This window comes from Ipomoea nil, unplaced genomic scaffold, assembly GCF_001879475.1.
Source record: "Ipomoea nil cultivar Tokyo-kokei standard unplaced genomic scaffold, Asagao_1.1 scaffold0415, whole genome shotgun sequence".
NCBI lineage: Eukaryota > Viridiplantae > Streptophyta > Magnoliopsida > Solanales > Convolvulaceae > Ipomoea > Ipomoea nil.
The window spans coordinates 2,089,737-2,109,889 of NW_017616843.1; the positions used below are offsets into that span (position 1 = coordinate 2,089,737).

A 20,153-nucleotide genomic window follows, 5' to 3' on the forward strand; every position below is an offset into this window, starting at 1 on the left:
ACTCATTGAAATTTAAACATTTGTTTCTATTTTATATTATTAATATTTCGAATATAAGGGGAATGTAAATTTTTTTTTTAAACAATATGAAAAATAGAGCATACTTGAATTGATAAGTAAATTCAAGATTTTATATGTAATGATAATCACAAAAATTATTGCACCATCTGATCAGTTCATTGAAATATCTAATTAACAAAAAATTGTCTAAGTAGTTTAATCATGTCATATGATTTAAATTAGTAATTGTCCAGTGCGATGCACAGACTATTATTAATTTAACAAATTTATCAATTAAATTTTTAACATATTCTAAATTAGCAAAGGAATTAATGACCGTGGAAACAGAAAAATTTACCTGAGTTCTTTCGCTCCCAGAAATATTCATCTTCCCTAGATCACACGGTATAAAGCTCTATAGGAGATCTAAGCTCCCAAAAATATTCTTCTCCTTATTCTAGTCCCAATCATCCTCCTAATTCCAACCACGACCAAAACATAATTGTAGTATTATATTGGTTGTGGATGATGACTTATTTATAATGTTGAAGTAGGTGTAGATGTTCATGTAAATATTGAAACATGTGGTTATTGAAATTTTTAAGAATGTTTTATTTATTGCAGTGAATGTGAACACAATTAACGTATTCATACTTTGCTAATGTCATTTGCAATTGGCGTGGAAATAAATGCTTATATGGGCATCCTCAATAGATAAGTTTTTTAGCACAAGTTTTTAGGTGCCAAATAAGATAGAGGAGAGAGAGACAAAAATGTGAAAAAAAAAAAAAAAACAAAGCTGAAAAAAAAAATTTGACCTGCAAACTTCCTTCTCTCTCTTGGCGAGACCCACAAACTCCGAAAAAACTTGGGTCTTTATAGGAGCACCCTACTCCTCTCTCCTCCCTCTCTCTCTTTTAAGTTGTCATTTTTTCTAAAAAAACTGTGAACAAAATCCCTTAATTGGATGCTCTTAGAAACATAACATAAGTATTGCAATGTTAATTTTTAATTATGGATCAACAATTATTACTCAAATTAATTTTGTGAATTACTCTCCACTACACTAAACTCTTTCTTATTGTTATTCACTTTGATTTTCTTCATCTTTATTTAATTATTTATGATTTTTTTTATGAAGTTCCTAAACCCTTGATATTCCATAACTCTCAAATGCATCAAATGGAGGGAAAATTTTTTCACCTTGATTCTGCTTTATTATATATAGAAATATTTTAGGTATGCAATAGTCTCTAAATTTAATTTGGTTTTTAAATGGAAAATATAAAGACTTTAGACTTGTAACAGTAACCAAATGAAACAAAATATACAGAGTATATAACAAATTTCTCATGCAAAAATAAAAGTGAATATTATTTACTAAAGACTAAAGTCATATCATATCGAGGAAAGAGTTCAGAGAATCCTCTCATTTCAGTCAGCTAATCACTGATACTGCACAATAACTACTAGATCAGATTAGTTGGTGGTTAGCAGAAGATCAGAACCCTAGTTTTTCAAGATTGGGCATTAAACTTGTGGAAGAAGAAGCCAAGTTTTTCAAAGTCCCACATCAACCCAATGCTATCACCCTCCTTCAAATTTCTTCGCTTCACAAACTCCAGACACCAGTTGCTTGTTAGCAGAAAGCTCCCTGTCTTCCATTGCTTCAGGCTCAGCTCGTGTTCCGAAATGGTATCCAAATCCCACACTTTCACTCCCAATCCTTCCCTGCTTTGACAAGCGGCCCGCTTCTCCTCATCCATCCATGGCAGAATGCACTTCCTCACATAATCCTTACCCAGCAACAGCCTCGACGATCCGTTCACATCGCTTAAACTCAGACGCTTCTTTATCCAGTGATTCTTGTCCTCCAAGAAATCTTCAAATGTGGCGGCAACGGGAAAGAGATCAAGATCAGAGGAGGGCTTTGAAAGATTTGATGGCGACAAGAGCATAAAGGTGAGTTCTTGGAGGTTGGGTAGGGCAGAATTAAGCGGCGGTTTTTGATCGGCGTTGAAACACCAAACAGAGGGACAGAGATCAACGCCGGGCGACTTCATTGGTTGGGAACGAGAAATTCCCGGAGATGGGTGTAGAGAGAGGGAGAGGACGGTAGAAACAGAGTGATCCGCCATGTTGGTTGTTGTTGAAGAAGATCAGAGAGGTTATTATCCACTGCACATCCACTGCACGCTCTTCGTTAATGGCGGAGGAGAAACTCAACAGAGAAGCTAGCGCCGCCGCATAAACAACGGAAAGTGCAGAAGATGCTTGGAAGTGAGGGCAGCGACACCTACTTATAACGGTAAAACGGAGCCCTAATTCCGGTGGGATTAAGGCGGCGTAGTAGTAGTAGCCGTTAATGGAAGCCATGACGCGTCCTTTTTGAAATTCAGAATTTATTACTCCCTAACAAACTTCTTCCGCCAAATACAAATCAGAATTAGATATTTTTCTTTGCTAATTATCATTTCGTTAATTTTTTTTAAGCCTAAACCGTGATATGTTATACATTGTGGATTTTTATTATAAGGTAGAAATTGAGATTTTTTTCCACTAAAATGAATGGCTAGAATTGCAAATATTTACCACTGCAGTTTAATGGGTTGTGATTAACAAAATGCATGTTTTGTGTTTGTTTTAATTCCTAAATTGTATGTTTTTGTTTGTTATTTTAATTTGGTGAAGTGAACTACTTGGGAATATGCATTTTGTATGATCTTTAATTTTGTGTATGATCTAAATGTTAGCAGGCTGGAGTTAAAAGCAATATCAATTTGTGAGAGAGCTGCATATGAACACTTACATTGTTAATATGAATTCTTTTAAAAAAAGAGAACAAATTGATATTAATATTTGAATAATTTGATTTCTCTTTTATATCTTAAGTGTTTGCTGTGCTCTTTTAAGTGCTACAATCTATAATTTCTCTGTACATGGGGTCTCCTAGGTGCTTTTCTTGTTTTAAGGGTAACCAATAATTCTAGTTTCTAACATAATTGCATATGAAGTTGATAGTGATAGGGGGTATGGTATTTTAAGGATGAGAGAAAGAAATCTAATTTTCTAGAAGCTCCAAATTGAGGCTTGCTTTTTAGAAAAAAGCCTATTTTCTAAGAATGACATACATACATTATCTTACTATCTTTTGATGTGTAGGTTGATGATGCAGAAATACATACCTAGAAGAGATGAACTTTACATATGTTGAATGTTTGCTTTACACTTTCAACAATATAATTTAGCTCAAAAGGTATTTAAAATTTAATTGACACTTAAAAAAAAATATATGGATTATCTATAAGTGTTGAATACTTATTTAGTCTTTGTGGTTCGATGGGCTCCAAATGCCACTGATAGTTTGCTTGTGTGGTTACAAAATAGTGACTGGCCTGGCCAACCATTATACAGGATCCGGAGAATGTGTATCATCTTTTCATTGTTGTACGGGCTCTATTGGGCTGTGTGGTCCAGGGCTAGTGGGTAGAGGATGTACTGGCTCGTTATCCTTCCACTGTAGAGAGGAGGAGGTTTTCGCTGCTCTGTGAAGCCAGCCTCACGCAGTGCCCTCCAATCTAAGGATCGAGAAGCCTCTACCTTCGCAGAGAATCCACGGCACAACTCACCACTTGGAACGGGCAAGCCAGTAAATTGCAACCAAGGCCCAACCTTCAAGGAATGGCCAACTGTTCCACCATCTTAATGCTCCCACTCAGGTTACAGGCTCGTGCTACCAAGCCCAGCAAGCAATTCTTCTAGCTACGGCCTTATTAAGGGAAAATATTTCTGCTCTAATTTCGATGTGGGAAATTGTTGGAGGAAATGCTTGGCTTTCATAGCAAAAAATGGAGGGGAGAACTGTGTGTGTATGGGTTTTGTGAGCCATAAGATTTGGTTTGTATCATTGTGATGGAAATTGTATGATTTTTGTTGAAGGCTTTATATGTGAAGCAGAGACATATATAGACTAGAAGCTTAGCTTTAATTTGCTTCACAGAGTGAATGGAATGGCAGAGATGATTGGGTTCTACTAATCACACCCTATAAGCTTTGCTTTGTTTTTATTTCCATCTCACATTAATTGTTTTTATTATTTAGTTTAGAAATGATGCAGGCGAGAGAGGAAATGATATGATGGAAGAGTGTCGGAATAATTTGGAAGCCTAGGATTAGGTACGTACTATATATGTAAAATTTAGCAGTTTTGATCCTTTATTGAGTTTAGGGGAAATTAGGGTTGTGATTATATTATGCATACATATTTTTTGTGATGCTAATTTGATCCTTTTATGGATACTAAATGTGAAAAGTTAGCAGCAGATGTTGTTGGCATAGATGACTTGATTGTTGAGTTTGAATCTTTCTCTGTTTTATATGGCTGATGCTTAGGCTATCTTTCTATTCACTATACTATTAACCAAATTATTGTTTGCTCATTTTTGCACTTCATTTTGGAATTTAGAGAGAAAGTTTGGAGTAGTGGGTTGAATTGAAGTATTGATAAGTTGATTATTTAGTTGGATTGTACAGGGAAGGGGAAAAATTGCGTGTTATGATTCTTTTGAAACACACATACAATCCAGATAAGAAAGTATATGTAAAAGATACGGAGTATAATTTAAGGTGACGTTTATAGAAGGTTGCCATAATTTCGGAAGATGACATATTTGTCATACTGGAAGGAAATAAGATTATAAGAAGGGTTAGATAGTATGTTTATTTCCTTTGGGTTAATTATACATAGCAACAACAATCTATAACTAATTATTTTACCCAAAGACTTGTGAAAAGAATTGACACCAAATCTAGGCACATATGGTGTGATCAAAGTACAGAGCAAAAGAATTGACACCAAATCTGCATATATTATATATATAACAAAGCAAATCTACAGCTTCCTAGTTTGATAACTCTGAAAAGGGCCAAGGCCATTATTAGTAATCTCATAATTGTTCCGGCCAACTGTTGGTGACATATACAGGCATTCTTGTTTTTTTTTTTAGCCATCTTTAGTGTATACAGACTTATTTACAGGGCCATAGAATACTTGTTTGGCTGTTAAAACTTTAAAGAGCCAATGTAGCTTTAATCTGTTCCTTATAAACTTTGTATAAGAAACTTTTTTTTTTTTTAATGCAATTTTTTGGTGCCAGTTTCTTAATTAAAAACCCTCTCTGTCAGATTATTTTTCTACTTGCCTTTTTATACTTGTTCAATTTTTAAAAGTAGAAACTTCTTGTAAAGTACATTACAGGATTATGTGCTCAGCATATTTGTTTGTTAATTTATTAAAAATATTTTCTTTATTTAAAAAAAAAAAATTGGGTTCCGCAATCAAATTATTCAAACTCAACTTCAATGAACATTTATTAAACAAATCTCAAATAATTGAGGGATTACTTCTAAAAATAGAATTATAAAAAATAACAACCACAATTACGGAACAAATGTAATAATAAAATCTATCTAATAATATAATCCGTACAAGTCGAATAATTTCTAACTATATATAAGAAAGAGTAGTTATACTATGGAACCATTTTACTCATCATATTTTTCACATCCAGTTTTAAGTCTTACCCATTCGTCACTATTGTCACTATCGTCACCACTATCATCGTCATCATCGTCACCGCTATCATCGTCGTCATCATTATCACCGCTATCATCGTCGACATTGTCACCGCTATCATTGTCATCATCGTCACCGCTATCATTGTCATCATCGTCATCGCTATCATCGTCGTCATCATTATCACCGCTATCATTGTCGTCATCGTCATCGTCATCGTCATCGCTATCATCGACATCATTATCGTCATCATCGTCACTGCTATCATCATCATCATCAATGTATTCATTGTTGATCCATTCAAGAGAGAGATTGAACAAGGTGTAAAGGATAATCAGGATAAGTTGAAAAGCTGTAATGAAACCCATAAACCTAAATAGGATTCTAAAGTTGCCATTTTTGAAGTAATATAAATAATATAAAGTTGATGCTTGTAGGAGAAGACAATACAACCAAATCAGCATAGCAACCTTGGTAAACATGATTAATTATTATATCTAAATAGCTTGTATAATGATGAAAGAAAATTATAGAATGATGAAGAAAATTATAGAATGATGAAGGGCTTATATAGTATTAGTTAGTTATTATGTTTAGCAAGTTAGTTATTATGTTTAGCAATTTTAGTATGATTGGGAAAACCTAAGTTAATCTCAAACCAGTTAGAATTTTAGTATATTAGTATGATGATGATTGATAGGCCAACTTTAATCGAATTAGGATTTTAATATGATGGGTATAACCTTTATATAATTTATCTCGTTAACTAGTTTTTTTACGCGCATTGCGCAATTGGGATAATGCCCAATGTCTTTTTTTTTATTTTTTTTTGAATAAGTACTTTAAAGTATATCAAGCCAAGATTATATTGCCATTGTTCACGCATAGATAATTTAATGTTAAATTTGCCTATTTAAATATGCAATTCTAAGTTTACAAATGCAAGATAATATAGTCAAGCAAATTGATTATAATTGTCAATAGAGTAATTGCATAGGTATGGTTAAAATCAAATACGGGACATAAAGGAGAGCAAATAAAAATTAGGACATAAAATATTAAATATATACTAATATTGAAGAGCTAACTGCTGATTGCCAAACAAGGACATTGCGAGATAGTTTCCCACTTCAATTTGTTGTGTGATTTGAATACTCTTTTGGTCAATAAATCCCCCAAGTAGTTAATATGATTGGCTTAATTATATTTTTATTTTATTTATTTTTTTAAAACAATTATATATATATATATATATATATATATATATATATATATATATATATATATATATATATATATATATATATATATATATATATATATATATATCCTTAGGTCATTTTACATGTTAATCTAAACAACTAATTTTTTCAAATATCTTTTTACCAACCGTTTATAATTCGCTGGTCAAATTCGCTAATATAATCCGCTAACGCTAACCGCTAATTGCTGATTGTCAAACAAGGACATTGCGAGGTAATTCTCACTTCAATTTGTTGTGTGATTTGAATACTCTCTTTGTTAACAAATCCCTCAAGTAGTTAATATGATTGGCTTTATTAATTATATTTTTAAAATTTTTTCATTTTATTAATAAAATACTTGGTAAATAAATACATAACATTATTTTGTATTATAACTTTGATATGTAATTAAAAAATAGTGCACAAAAAAAAGATAATAGACAATGTAGTGAATATAATCAATTGATGAATTTGAATGTAAAGAATTTTTATATTGGAGTAATAAATACAATATAACTAATGAAAATATTTCTCTTATTTTTTTGAATGCTACTGACTCTATTACATTGTAGTATCTGTTCAAATATACTACATGGGAGAGGTCACTACATGCCATCTGAGCACAAGGTGCTTGGCATATTTCTCTTATTTAATTTATTGATAATGAATAATTTTTTTTTTGAATAAAGACATTGTAGACACATAATTCTAAATTTAAAAAATGCATATGTATTATTTTTTGTTGTAGCTACTAAATTATTATTTAATTTAATAAGAGTAAAATAGAGTACTAATTAGTAATTAGGCCAACTTTGATTGTGATGAGGTTCGAACCTAAGACCTTTCTTATTTAAATCAATGAGTAAGTTAACGGTGAACTAACAGAAATTAAACGAAAAAGATAATATTTAACGGAAAAGTTAACATATAATCATATTCATTAAGGATAAATTAGGAAATCTTAAGGAAAAATTAAAATCTGATCAATCTGAGCCATGCATTCATTTGATTAAAAAATTTGACCGCCATTTTTTCTACCCATTATAGGTCTAACTCTCTTGGGCTCTTATTAGTATAGTAGATATATATATATATATATATATATATATATATATATATATATATATATATATATATTAGATTTTATTATTTTTATTTCTTTGCTAGCCTACCCTTGAAATATTAGTAGTTTCAATCTTTTTACTGAACAAACTCTTCTTTATGTGATTTTTTTATTTGTCTAATATAAGTGCATTTATAAATATTTAATTTCTTGTCTAATATAAGACACTAAATTATTATATATGTAATAATTCTTATATAATGACTGTTGGAAAAATAGCTTAAAATGACATGTTAAGTGGCTATTTTGTGGTGCAATTATCAGTGGGGTCCACTTCTGATTTAGAACGGGTCAAAGTGGATTCAGGTTCTTTGTAGTAAAATGAAGAGATTGATATATTGTACGCTCAAAACGAAATATTTGGTGAATGAGATATTGATTCTCAAAGTAGACCCATTGAGTTGGAAAATGAAGGGAAAAATTGAAGCTTTTGTCCCACATTGGTTTGGGAAGTGGATTTACACCACTATTTATACAAGAGCTCTTTTAAAGCTTAGTGAATTGTGTATAGCATGGAGGTTTTCTTTTGTGTGCAGGGGAGGGAGGCTTGATTTAGGGTCGCGGTCATAAGTTATGCCAAACTTAGCATGAACCAACCAGAACTTTTTGTCTCCTGTTGCGACCGTTGGGTGGGTTTAATTCAACAATTACGGAGTCTTCGATTAATGGGTAGCCTAATTGTGTTCATCATGTTGCTCTAGTTCGCCAGATTCTTTGTTTGGGTGCTCAAACATTGAATCATAGCACATTTTATCCTGGGAACCTAGGTATAACTCTCTTATCACTTGTGGGAGGTAGCAAATAAGGTTTTAAGGAAAGAGTTATTCGCTCAACTTGTGCTAACAACCTACACCAAACCCGAGCCACATTCCTTCACCCTTTCGTTCCCAAATTTTTTTGTAAAATAATAATCCTTATTTTGTAGGATTATTATTGAGTTTTACCAACGAAATATCCAATAATGACTTCTCGAACAACTTCCTGAAGATCGAGAAGTGAACTTGCTCAAAAACCTTGCAGAGAGTTCACCTCAGAATTCGAGACATATCCTATGTACCCTCAGTTGTTTAGCTCCGTCCTAAAGGTGATCAATTAGAGCCATAAATAATTTTCATCCATTATTACATCTATCCCTCATATCTTAGTAGTTGTTTTCCTTGCATGGAACTATGGAAGCATAGATGATTCTCCTAGCTTATATGCCAACTCTTTTATACAAACTTACCAAATCTCTTAAATGTCCAAAACCTTCTCTTCTCTAAGAATATATTATTAATTTTGGGAGGAAGGATCTTATGCTTTGTTTGTTTCAATTTTTCCCTTATGATACTGCTTTCTTTGTGATTGTGTTCTGAGTACTTGAGTCAATAAGTCTCAACCGTCATATTGACCTTACATTATTTTTTGTTGTTTCTATGGTATTGGCAAGGTACATATATAGTTGAAATATCAATTTTAATTATGCTGTAGTCTGTTTTCTAAAATATCAATTTGGTTAAGAAGTTCCCAACAAACAATCTTCGATAAACTGCTCAAAAAAATTTCCCAGGTTGTAGGAATCATGAAGCCATAATATTTTCCTAGTATCACGGTATCATATACAAAGCTAAAATAAAGAATTATGAGGTCAAAAGAGATCATACCACACACTCTGGCAAAGCTAAAATAAAGAATTATGAGGTCAAAAGAGATCATACCACACTCTCTGGAATACTAGGTGGTGGCAATCTAAATTGGAAGTGAAGGTTCATAAATTAAATTTGGAAGATGAATGTAAAAAATAAAATTTGGTTGTAAAAGTGCTTTTCCTAAATAGAAAAAATAGAATAAAATAGAATGAAAGATTAAAAAAGTGAGATAAACCTACCTATTAATGTGAAAGGAAAGAAAATGACTTCAGTGTACCCGTTTTCTTACACAGAAAACACCTTACATTAGGAAGCTTTCTAAATTCTTTTTTCATTATTGTATGGGCTCTATTGGGCTGTGTGGCCCAACAGTTTAAAAAAGATGGTGGTTCAGTTTGGACAGCCCATCAGGCACACTAGTGGGTAGAGGATGCACCAGCCCGTTATCCTAATGGTGGTTCAATTTGGACGGCCCATCAGACACTAGTGGGTAGAGGATGCACCAGCCTGTCCTCCTTAGGAGGAGGTCCGTTATCCTAATGGTGGTTCAATTTGGACGGCCCATCAGGCACTAGTGGGTAGAGGATGCACCAGCCTGTCCTCCTTGGAGGAGGTTGGTTCTCCAATCTAAGGACCGAGAAGCGTGGGTAGAGGATGCACCAGCCTGTCCTCCTTGGAGGAGGTTGGTTTTCCAATCTAAGGACCGAGAAGCCGAACGAGAATAATTCCTTCTCCAGGACCGAGAAACCTCAGGTGGTTTTCGCTAGACAGCCTCACGCAGTGCCGCCTTCCAGTTTAAGGACCGAAAAGCTTCCCGCCGAACGACTCCAATTTAACGACCGAGAAGCTTCCGCTTCCCGCCGAACGAGAATAATGCCTCCGCCTTGCCTTTGCCACCAAGCCACTCACCAACTTAAAGCCTCCGCTTGCTTCCCGCCGAAACGAGAATAATGGCCCACCAGCTCGAACGAAGCCTCCGCTTGCTTCCCGCCGAAACGAGAATAATGGCCCACCAGCTCGAACGAGAATAATGCCTCCGCCTTGCCTTTGCCACCCACCAGCTTAAAGCCTCCGCTTGCTTCCCGCCGAAACGAGAATAATGGCCCACCAGCCCGAACGCGAGAATAATGGCCCACCAGCCCGAACGAGAATGGCCCACCCGTTTAAAGCCTTGGCCTCCGCCTTGCCCCAGCCCGAACGCGAGAATAATGGCCCACCAGCACGAACGAGAATGGCCCACCCGCTTAAAGCCTTGGCCTCCACCTTGCCTCATTCTCACCACTTTGGTTACAGGCTCTTCCAGAAAATTCAATCTTAACTTGGGTAGTTTACTACAGAGAAAACAATTTTAGTTTATCAAAGCCAGGTTTCGATCCTAGGACCTGTGGGTTATGGGCCCACCACGCTTCCGCTGCGCCACTCTGATTTGTTGAATGTTGAGCTATTATATATGTTTATCAATCTCAACAGCTTCTGATCTCCTTTTATCCACTATAAATAGAAGATCTCAATACATTCTAAGACTTACACAAGATAGAGCAGAGCGGTTGACCAACCGAATCCTTGCCCTTTATATATATATATATATATATATATATATATATATATATATATATATATATATATATATATATATAGAGAGAGAGAGAGAGAGAGAGAGAGGGGAGGGGGGGGGGGGGGGGGGGGGGAGGATTCAGATGTGGTTGTTGCTTTTCGTACTGTTGTGCGGTTGGATGCACCTTAAGCATTAACATGGCGCATGTTAAGTACACGAATCACCACGCACCTTAAGCCCACAAACAAAGTACCTTAAGAACACAAATCAACTTACCTTAAGTACAAAAATTACGCACCTTAAACACAAAACAAAGCACATACAGGCCAATTTGCAGGACTAAATAAAGGGTAAGAGATTGGGATTACCGTACCGGAACAATTGAGGTAGTATGCATGTATGTAGCTGCTTATATATATCTGCATAGAATGTAATTTGTTTAGTTACTATGTATAAAGGTAAAGAGGAGCAGATTAGAGTTGGTTGACAATTTTGAGCTGATCTGAGCAGAATGATAAAGTTTTATACCACATTAAGTACAAAATACACGTACTTTAAGTACAAATCTTACACACCTTAAGCACAAAATCCACGCACTTTAAGTTTTATCAACTACTCACATTAATCACAAATCTCACGCACCTTTAGCACAAACTCACACACCTTCAGCACAAACTCACACACATTAAGAACAAACCTCACGCACCTTAAGAACAAATCTCACGCACCTTAAGAACAAATCTCACGCACTTTAAGTTTTAACAACTGCTCACATTAAGCACAAACTCACGCACGTTAAGCACAAAACTCACGCACGTTATGCCAAGACTCACGCACCTTATATACAAAACTCACGCACTTTAATCACAAAACCACTCACCTTAATTTTGACCTAGATGCAAAAATACCAAATTGCCACCATGTTTTTTTTTAAAAAAATTTTTGGTAATCTTAGACGTTGATTTAAGTAGAATCAATGGCTCTATTTTAACCGCACAACCGCACCTGGGGCTGTCTATCGCATCTGAACACCTCTCTCTCTCTCTCTATATATATATATATATATATATATATATATATATATATATATATATATATATATATATATATAACAGGAATTAAAAAAATGTCCGTCCATGAAATGAATGATTTGGATTATTTTGATTTTAGCATTTTTTATTTTTTTATTTTACCTTTTATTATATTATTTTCGTCACTTAAATACACATACATTCCGTTAGTATAAAATTTAGTAACAAAATATTCCCGTGAAAAGCATCGATCCCAACCAAATTTGTCAGTGACATTCATTTACCATCTTCAATTCACCAATGTAACCTGCAATGTTCAAGATTTATAGTGAAACTAAACTTAATAAATGAGGTCAAAGGTAAAGATTCCTATACTTGTGGGTGTACTTATTTAATGAGGAACATGTTTTAGTGACATACAATTATACACACACAATGTTAAGAGTCCATATTTTGATAAAATAAGAGAGAACATATCAGTTTATAAGGTTATGAGTTAGACTAGCTAATTGTTTACATTCAATCTTTTAGTGTGATTTGACCCAAGCTTTCATTTAAAAGGGAGGTGACCCAATCTTAGATTATAATGTTGGTGCTGGTGAATAAGTCGAAACACAAAAATATATATAGATTTAATTCCCAAAATGGTCTTCCGACTATGACATTTTCTCAAATTGGTTTCTTGACTTTTAATTGCACCCAATGTGGTCCTCTGACTATTGAATTTTAAGCCAAAATGGTCCTCCATTAACTTTAGTATTAAGTGGGTGTTAAAATGAAGGACAAAAGGGACAATTTATATTGTTTGTTGTTTTAAAAATCATATAAACTAGATAAATCATATAAATTCGAGACAATCATATAAACTAGAGAAATCTTAAGAATACATGTATATATTAGACTTATTATTCTTATGATATAATATATTCTAATTGATTTGAGACAAAATATAAGCCATATCTTTTATTACTTATTTTTCCTCTAACAAAATCAGGACGAGGATATAGGAAGAAGTTTTTCCCTAGTACACTTTTTATGGTTTTTCATTAGGAGCAACTATTGACTTATCATCTTTATTTGTCTTGTTACTGCCATGTATATATGTACATTTGGGCATGCAGAGAGGCGCCAATTAATCATGCAATCATTATGGCATCCTTTGAATGCAAGCGGCGGCGAATATATAATTTTGCATGAGTGTAAGGTATATTAAATATAATATATTTAATATAATATATATATTAAATATAATATAATATATCTATAATATATATTAAATATAATATCTATATATTATATTTATATATTGAGAAGAGAGAGGGAGGAATAGAAGTTAATGTTTATTACTTCACTCGATGATTATGAATAAACAAAAGCCACATATTTATAGTGAAAGAGAAAAGCAACAATGCTAAAGTTTAGGAAGTAATTAGAGGCCATGATTCCATGTACTCCATTTCACGTAGTGCTATGCATGCATCCACGTTCACACACCTCCTTTTATTTTTTAACAAATTAACTGCTAACTACTTGGTTTAATATATTACTAATAATAATAATAGCATTATTATTATTATTATAACATTGCCTCCTTTAAACCAAGTTGGATATATTGGTCATCACAATTTCCTTCTTCAATTTAAGAAATGTCTTCGTCTTCAAGTTGGATATACTGACTTGTATTTCGTTCTGTAAACCCACTTTACTCCAATTGGCTTCTTCCCAGGAGGTAAATCTGTGAACTCCCAGGTACTATTTTTTTCAATGGCACGTATCTCCCCATCCATCGCCTTAAGCCAATGAATTTCTGTAGCAGCCTTCTCAAAAGTTAAAGGATCACAATCTGCAAAGAGAGCAAATTGAATAATCTCTTCATCAGACAGGTCATTATCTTGACCCAAAACATAATCTTGCAAGCGAGCTGGTAAGTGGCGCTCGCGCTGAGATCGTCGAACTGACGATTCTGGCTGTGAAGGAGACTGGACATTATCTGAAATCGGTTGCTCTTCAATAATATTTTCAACAGCAGTAATAACAACTGAACTTTCATCTTTAGCTAACCAATCCCAGGCACCATATTCATCAAAAGTGACATCACGACTTATAACAACCTTTTTAGTTTCAGGATTGTATAGTTTATAAGCCTTTGAAGCGTCACTATAACCAATGAATATGCATTTCTCACCTTTATCATCCAACTTCTTTCTCAATGGATCTGGCACATGTGCATATGCCAAACATCCAAAAACCTTGAGATATTTGATAGAGGGTTTTCTCCCACTCCAAGCTTCTTCGGGCGTCTTATCATGGACACTCTTAGTTGGACACCTATTCAACACATAGACAGCACAAGCAACAGCTTCTGCCCAAAAAGGTTTAGGCAGATCCTTGGATTTCAACATGCACCTTACCATATCCATGATAGACCTATTCTTCTTCTCAGCCACTCCGTTTTGTTGTGGAGTGTATCTAGCTGTCATCTGATGTTGAATACCCTTCTTTTTCATAAAATCATCACAGGCAATATATTCTGTACCTCTATCAGTTCTCAAGATTTTAATTTCATAACCACTCTGCTTTTCAACAAAAGCCTTAAATTGTTTGAAAACATCACATGCTTCAGACTTTTGCTTCAGAAAGTAAACACATGTTTTCCTACTGAAATCATCAATGAAAGTAATAAAGTACTTACAACCTCCATGTGAGGGAACCTCCAACGAACATAGGTCTGAGTGAATGATCTCCAACTGTTTTGTAGCTCTCCTTGACTTGCCCATGGGAAAGGGATCTCTATGTTTCTTCCCAATCACACAAATCTCACATATACGATCAGGGACATTCACAACAGGTAAATCAAAAACAAGTTCCTTTCTCGCAAGATAGTGTAATCCAGAAAAATGAAAATGCTCAAACCGCATATGCCATAACCAATTATCATCACAAACTTCAGAATTAAAGCAAGCAAGGAGAGTATGCTTAATTTTCAAAGGAAATAGTCGATTTTGAGACATATTTACCTTTGCAATCAAAACTCCTTTAGCATCTTCAATAGTACAACACCCCTGAGCAATATGTATCTTATATCCTTTTTCTGACAACTGACCCAAACTCAACAAATTTTGGTGTAGTTCAGGAACATAGAACACATCGGATATAAAATTGTGAGTACCATCCTTCAACTGAATAGAGATTTTACCTTTTTCCAAAATTGGCACTTTTGACTTATTGCCAAATGTCACTTCAGACCGGACTGATTCATCCAGTTCAGAAAACAATTCTTTCTTCCCACACATATGGTTACTACACCCAGTATCCAAGAACCATATGTTCTTATCTGCAGAAAAACTATCGCTGGCTAAAAGTAAAGTTTCAGAACTCTCACCAGACTTTTCAGCAGTGTTTTCAGCAATGTTTGCTTGATTTCCACGATTGTTGTCCTCATTATACCAACAATCTGCAATCTTGTGCCCATACTTGCCACAATTGTAGCAATGAAATGGAAATTTACCTTGTTTGGTATTACCTCCACCTCTTCCTTGGTTGGAGTTACCACGTCCTCCTCCTTGGTTGAAGTTACCACGACCTCTTCCACCAGAACCTCCTCTTCCTCTTCCACGACCTCTACCAGATCCTCCACCTCTTTGATTAGTGCCAGTCACATTAAGGGTGACTTGACTCTTCAAAGCTTCTTCTGCTAGTGGTTCCGATTTTGACGCAATCCTGTCAATATGACTTTCTACCATACCTTTCAACTCTGCAATTGATAAGAGCTCAGTTTTGTGTGACTCTGTGATTGAAGCCACCACATGGTCATACTTCATCGGCATAGTTCGAAGAACTTTTTCAACCACTGCACCATCTTCAATTGTATCTCCGTATAACCTCATCTTATTCACCATATCAATAAGACGAGTGAAATACACATCTACTGTTTCTGTAGAGGTCATCTCACAATTATCGTACAACCTTCTCAACGACTGCAACTTAGACTTCTGTGCCCGATCGACTCCTTTGTGTGACACCTTTAAGATGTCCCAAGCTTGTTTTGCTGTTTGAGCACGAGCTAATTGCCCAAAAATGGAATAATGAACACTTTGGTGAATCTGACCCAAGGCCAATTTATCTCGCCGTATAGCGCCTGCATCAGCTCCTTCGGGTAGACCGGGATCAACAAAGCTCCAAAGATTTTGAGCTTGCAAATGTGTGGACATCATAATTTGTCAATAATTGTAATCGAGTTTTCCGTCCAATTTGGGACCCGTCCATACAATATTGAAATTTGCAGCCATATTTCACTACGAACAATATCTCGGGGTTGAAAGGTTGACTGGCTCTGATACCAAATGTAAGATATATTAAATATAATATATTTAATATAATATATATTAAATATAATATAATATATCTATAATATATATTAAATATAATATCTATATATTATATTTATATATTGAGAAGAGAGAGAGAGAGGAATAGAAGTTAATGTTTATTACTTCACTTGATGATTATGAATAAACAAAAGCCACATATTTATAGTGAAAGAGAAAAGCAACAATGCTAAAGTTTAGGAAGTAATTAGAGGCCATGATTCCATGTACTCCATTTCACGTAGTGCTATGCATGCATCCACGTTCACACACCTCCTTTTATTTTTTAAAAAATTAACTGCTAACTACTTGGTTTAATATATTACTAATAATAATAATAGCATTATTATTATTATAACAATGAGGGATGTAGTGGTAGTACATGCATGTACAATGTTGTTGTAACATTAAGATTAGATTCTTTCATGACATTGGTATATAGCAGAGGTGAATTAAATGAGTGCGAATGGGAGTGATCCATTAATCAACCTATATAAAAGACAAGATCCATATGGAATACATATATATACATATATGTATATCAAAAGTATTCCACCCAGGTAAAAAGGTAGCCCCTTCCATATTTATGTTTGTCAAATGTTTTAAACTTAGTCTTGGTCTGTCCCACCCACTCCCAATATTGTCCCACATTTCAACGTATGACTTTCACGTTTCATAGTGTTTTTGTTAGCCATGAGAAATTGAGAATACCATTTCAAAAGGGTTAAGCTTTTTTTTTTTTTTTTTTTTAAATATAAAAATAAAAATGGGCGGGGCAAAGGTCTAAACAACAAACAATATAAATTGTCCCTTTTGCCCTTCATTTTAACACTCACTTAACACCAAAGCTAACGGAGGACCATTTTGACTTAAAATTCAACCTTGGGGGACTACTCTGGGTGCAATTAAAAGTTAACTCATTTGAGAAAAGGCTATAGTTGGAGGGCCATTTTGAGAATTAATTCATATATATATACACAAATATGAAATTTAATTTTTTTAAAAATTAATTCCAACCAATTTTGGTACAAAATAAAAAATAATATATATACAAAATATATATGAACGAAAATAGAGATTTATTTTACTGAAAAATAATCTCATCAAAACTAGTACAATGGATTTAATTTTTACGAATATATATTGGCTCTGTTTGGCAGAGCTTATTTAGGAGCTTATACCTTATTTTAAGCTACTAATAAGCTATAAGCTCTGTTTGGTAATGTTCCTAAAATAAGCTCCTAGCTTAAGATAAGAGCTTATTTTGGAACGCTACCTAAGGTAGCGTTTCAAAATAAGCTCCTAGCTTCCTAACTTTTTTTTTTTTTTTATATCTTTATCCTTATTATTTTAAAGGAATGACATAATTTACCCTCCCCAATTAAAACCTTTTTTCTCTTCTCCTTTATCCGTAACTTTCACCGCAAATATTATTATTATTATTATTATTATTATTATTATTATTATTATTATTATTATTATTTTTGAAGAGATTATTATTATTATTATCATTATTATTATTAATATTATTATTATTATTATTATTATTATTATTATTGAAGAGATTATTATTATTATTATTATTATTATTATTATTATTAGATTTGCAACAATATTGCTACTTCATTATGAGATGCTAGATCATGATTATGCTAATAGTTTTATTTCAAAATGTTAAATTTTAATATGTAAACAAACTAATTTAAATTTTACGAAAATGTCCTTTTTAGTCTTTTTACATTTATCAGCTTATCAAAAAACTAATTTTACTAAATACTTTCAATCATAACAGTTAGCTTAATAGCTCTTTAGTTTTCAGCTCCGAGCTTATAGCTTTTCATATTTCAGCTCCTAGCTTATAGTTTTTCAGCTAAATTTGCCAAACAGAGCCATAATGGTACAACGGAGCCCTAATTCCGGTGGGATTAAAGCGGCGTAGTAGTAGTAGCCGTTAATGGAAGCCCTGGCGCGGCCTTTTTGAAATTCAGAATTTATTACTCCCTAACAAACTTCTTCCGCCAAAGAGATCGAAATCAGAATTAAATGTAAACTTAACAAACAAAAGGATATTTTTCTTTGCTAATTATCATTTCGTTATGTTTTTTTTTTTTTAAGCCTAAAAACCAATAAGATATGTTTCTTTCGTTATGAATAGCTAGAGTTGCAAATATTTAGCACTGCAGTTTCCGTATTCATATATAATAAACATATATCAATGAGAAAAGCCAATATCTTCTATATAATAAATCCATAGAATTTTAGTATTTTTTTATGTTTCATTTAAAAATGTGTAAAATAGAAAATTCTTCAGGTTCATGCGCTGCTCACCCCACCTTTGGGCAAGAAAATGTAGGAGTGAATCGTTTGTTGATGCCTGAGTTTGACAATGTCATTAATGCTTCAACTTCAATGCCCAATATTTAGAATGGTTAGGCTGAACTTATCCCTGCAAACATCTCCCACTCTAAAAAAATGGGTCCCCCACTTTCACATCATCCAATTTTACAAATCATCTACTATTCACACTATACCCCTGCAAATTCAATCAACCTTCAAAAGTGGACCCAACATATTAAAATAATATTATTAATTACATTAGAATATTAAAAAGTAAAGAAAAATAAATAAAAATAAAAAGTACAAAAGCTGCCGCGACAGCTTTTTCGGTGGATTTGCAAATTTGCTGAAATAGCAAATTTGCAAATCCCTTTGAATTAAAAAAAAATGAAAAATGGTGAAGTGGCTTTGCCACATCACTTTGCAAAGGGGAGTTTGAATTGTTTAGGATGTGGTCAGCCTTAGTATATAAATTTATTACATTTATCTTAAGAATCCGTTCTACATTTTAATTTTTATATTTTTAGGTACTAATTTGGACTTTGGTGATCAAACATATTCATGTGAGCATTGTGATGCTTTGTTTTGGTTGGAAGAAAGAATAAACAAAAAAAAATTATGGAGACTCAAGTTGGTTTTCTCTTTGTTGTACTTATGGGAAGATAAAGTTGTCTCCTACTTCCACTCCACCGGCTGCACTATTTGGATTTTTTTTTTAATAACGACGATAAGAGTATACATTTTTTACAAAATATTCGGATATATAACAATATGTTTTTCTTTACTTCCATGGGTGGAAAAATTGATATCACTATTAACCATAGAAGTGGTCCACCAGTGTTTCGGTTACATGGGCAAAATTTTCACCTAATCGGAAGTTTGCTCCCAGAATCAGGTTTCAGATCGAAATTTGCATAGTTATACATTTATGACACTCAAAATGAGATAAACAATCGTCTAAGTGCACTAGATTGCTGTGAATGAAGACTCTACTTGCAACATTAATCAAGGTAGTCCACTTGCTTAATTGATCGTAAAAGCAAAGTTGATCATATGGGATGAAGCTCCTATGATGCACAAACATTGTTTTGAAGCATTGGATAGGACAATGAGAGACATAATGCGTTTCTCAAATTCAAAAAGTTCAGAAATGACATTTGGTGGAAAAGCAGTTGTCTTGGGTGGTATTTTCAACAAATACTACCAGTTATTCTGAAAGGCACAAGACAAGATATAGTACAAGCCAGTATTAATTCATCTTATTTGTGGAATAACTGTGAAGTTCTTCGTTTA

At 33.7% G+C, this 20,153-nt stretch overlaps 1 long non-coding RNA gene and 1 other non-coding gene across 2 annotated transcripts; one reads left to right on the plus strand and one right to left on the minus strand.

The window, feature by feature from the left end:
* The first annotated feature begins 2,247 nt into the window (after nucleotides 1-2,247).
* LOC109172285 lies at nucleotides 2,248-18,484 on the plus strand. Its single transcript, XR_002052716.1, has 3 exons — nucleotides 2,248-2,346; nucleotides 6,573-6,577; nucleotides 18,463-18,484. It is a non-coding gene; the product is annotated as an uncharacterized LOC109172285 (long non-coding RNA).
* Nucleotides 10,925-10,996, minus strand: TRNAM-CAU. The gene has a single exon. It is a non-coding gene; the product is annotated as a tRNA-Met (tRNA).
* Nucleotides 18,485-20,153: the final 1,669 nt, after the last annotated feature.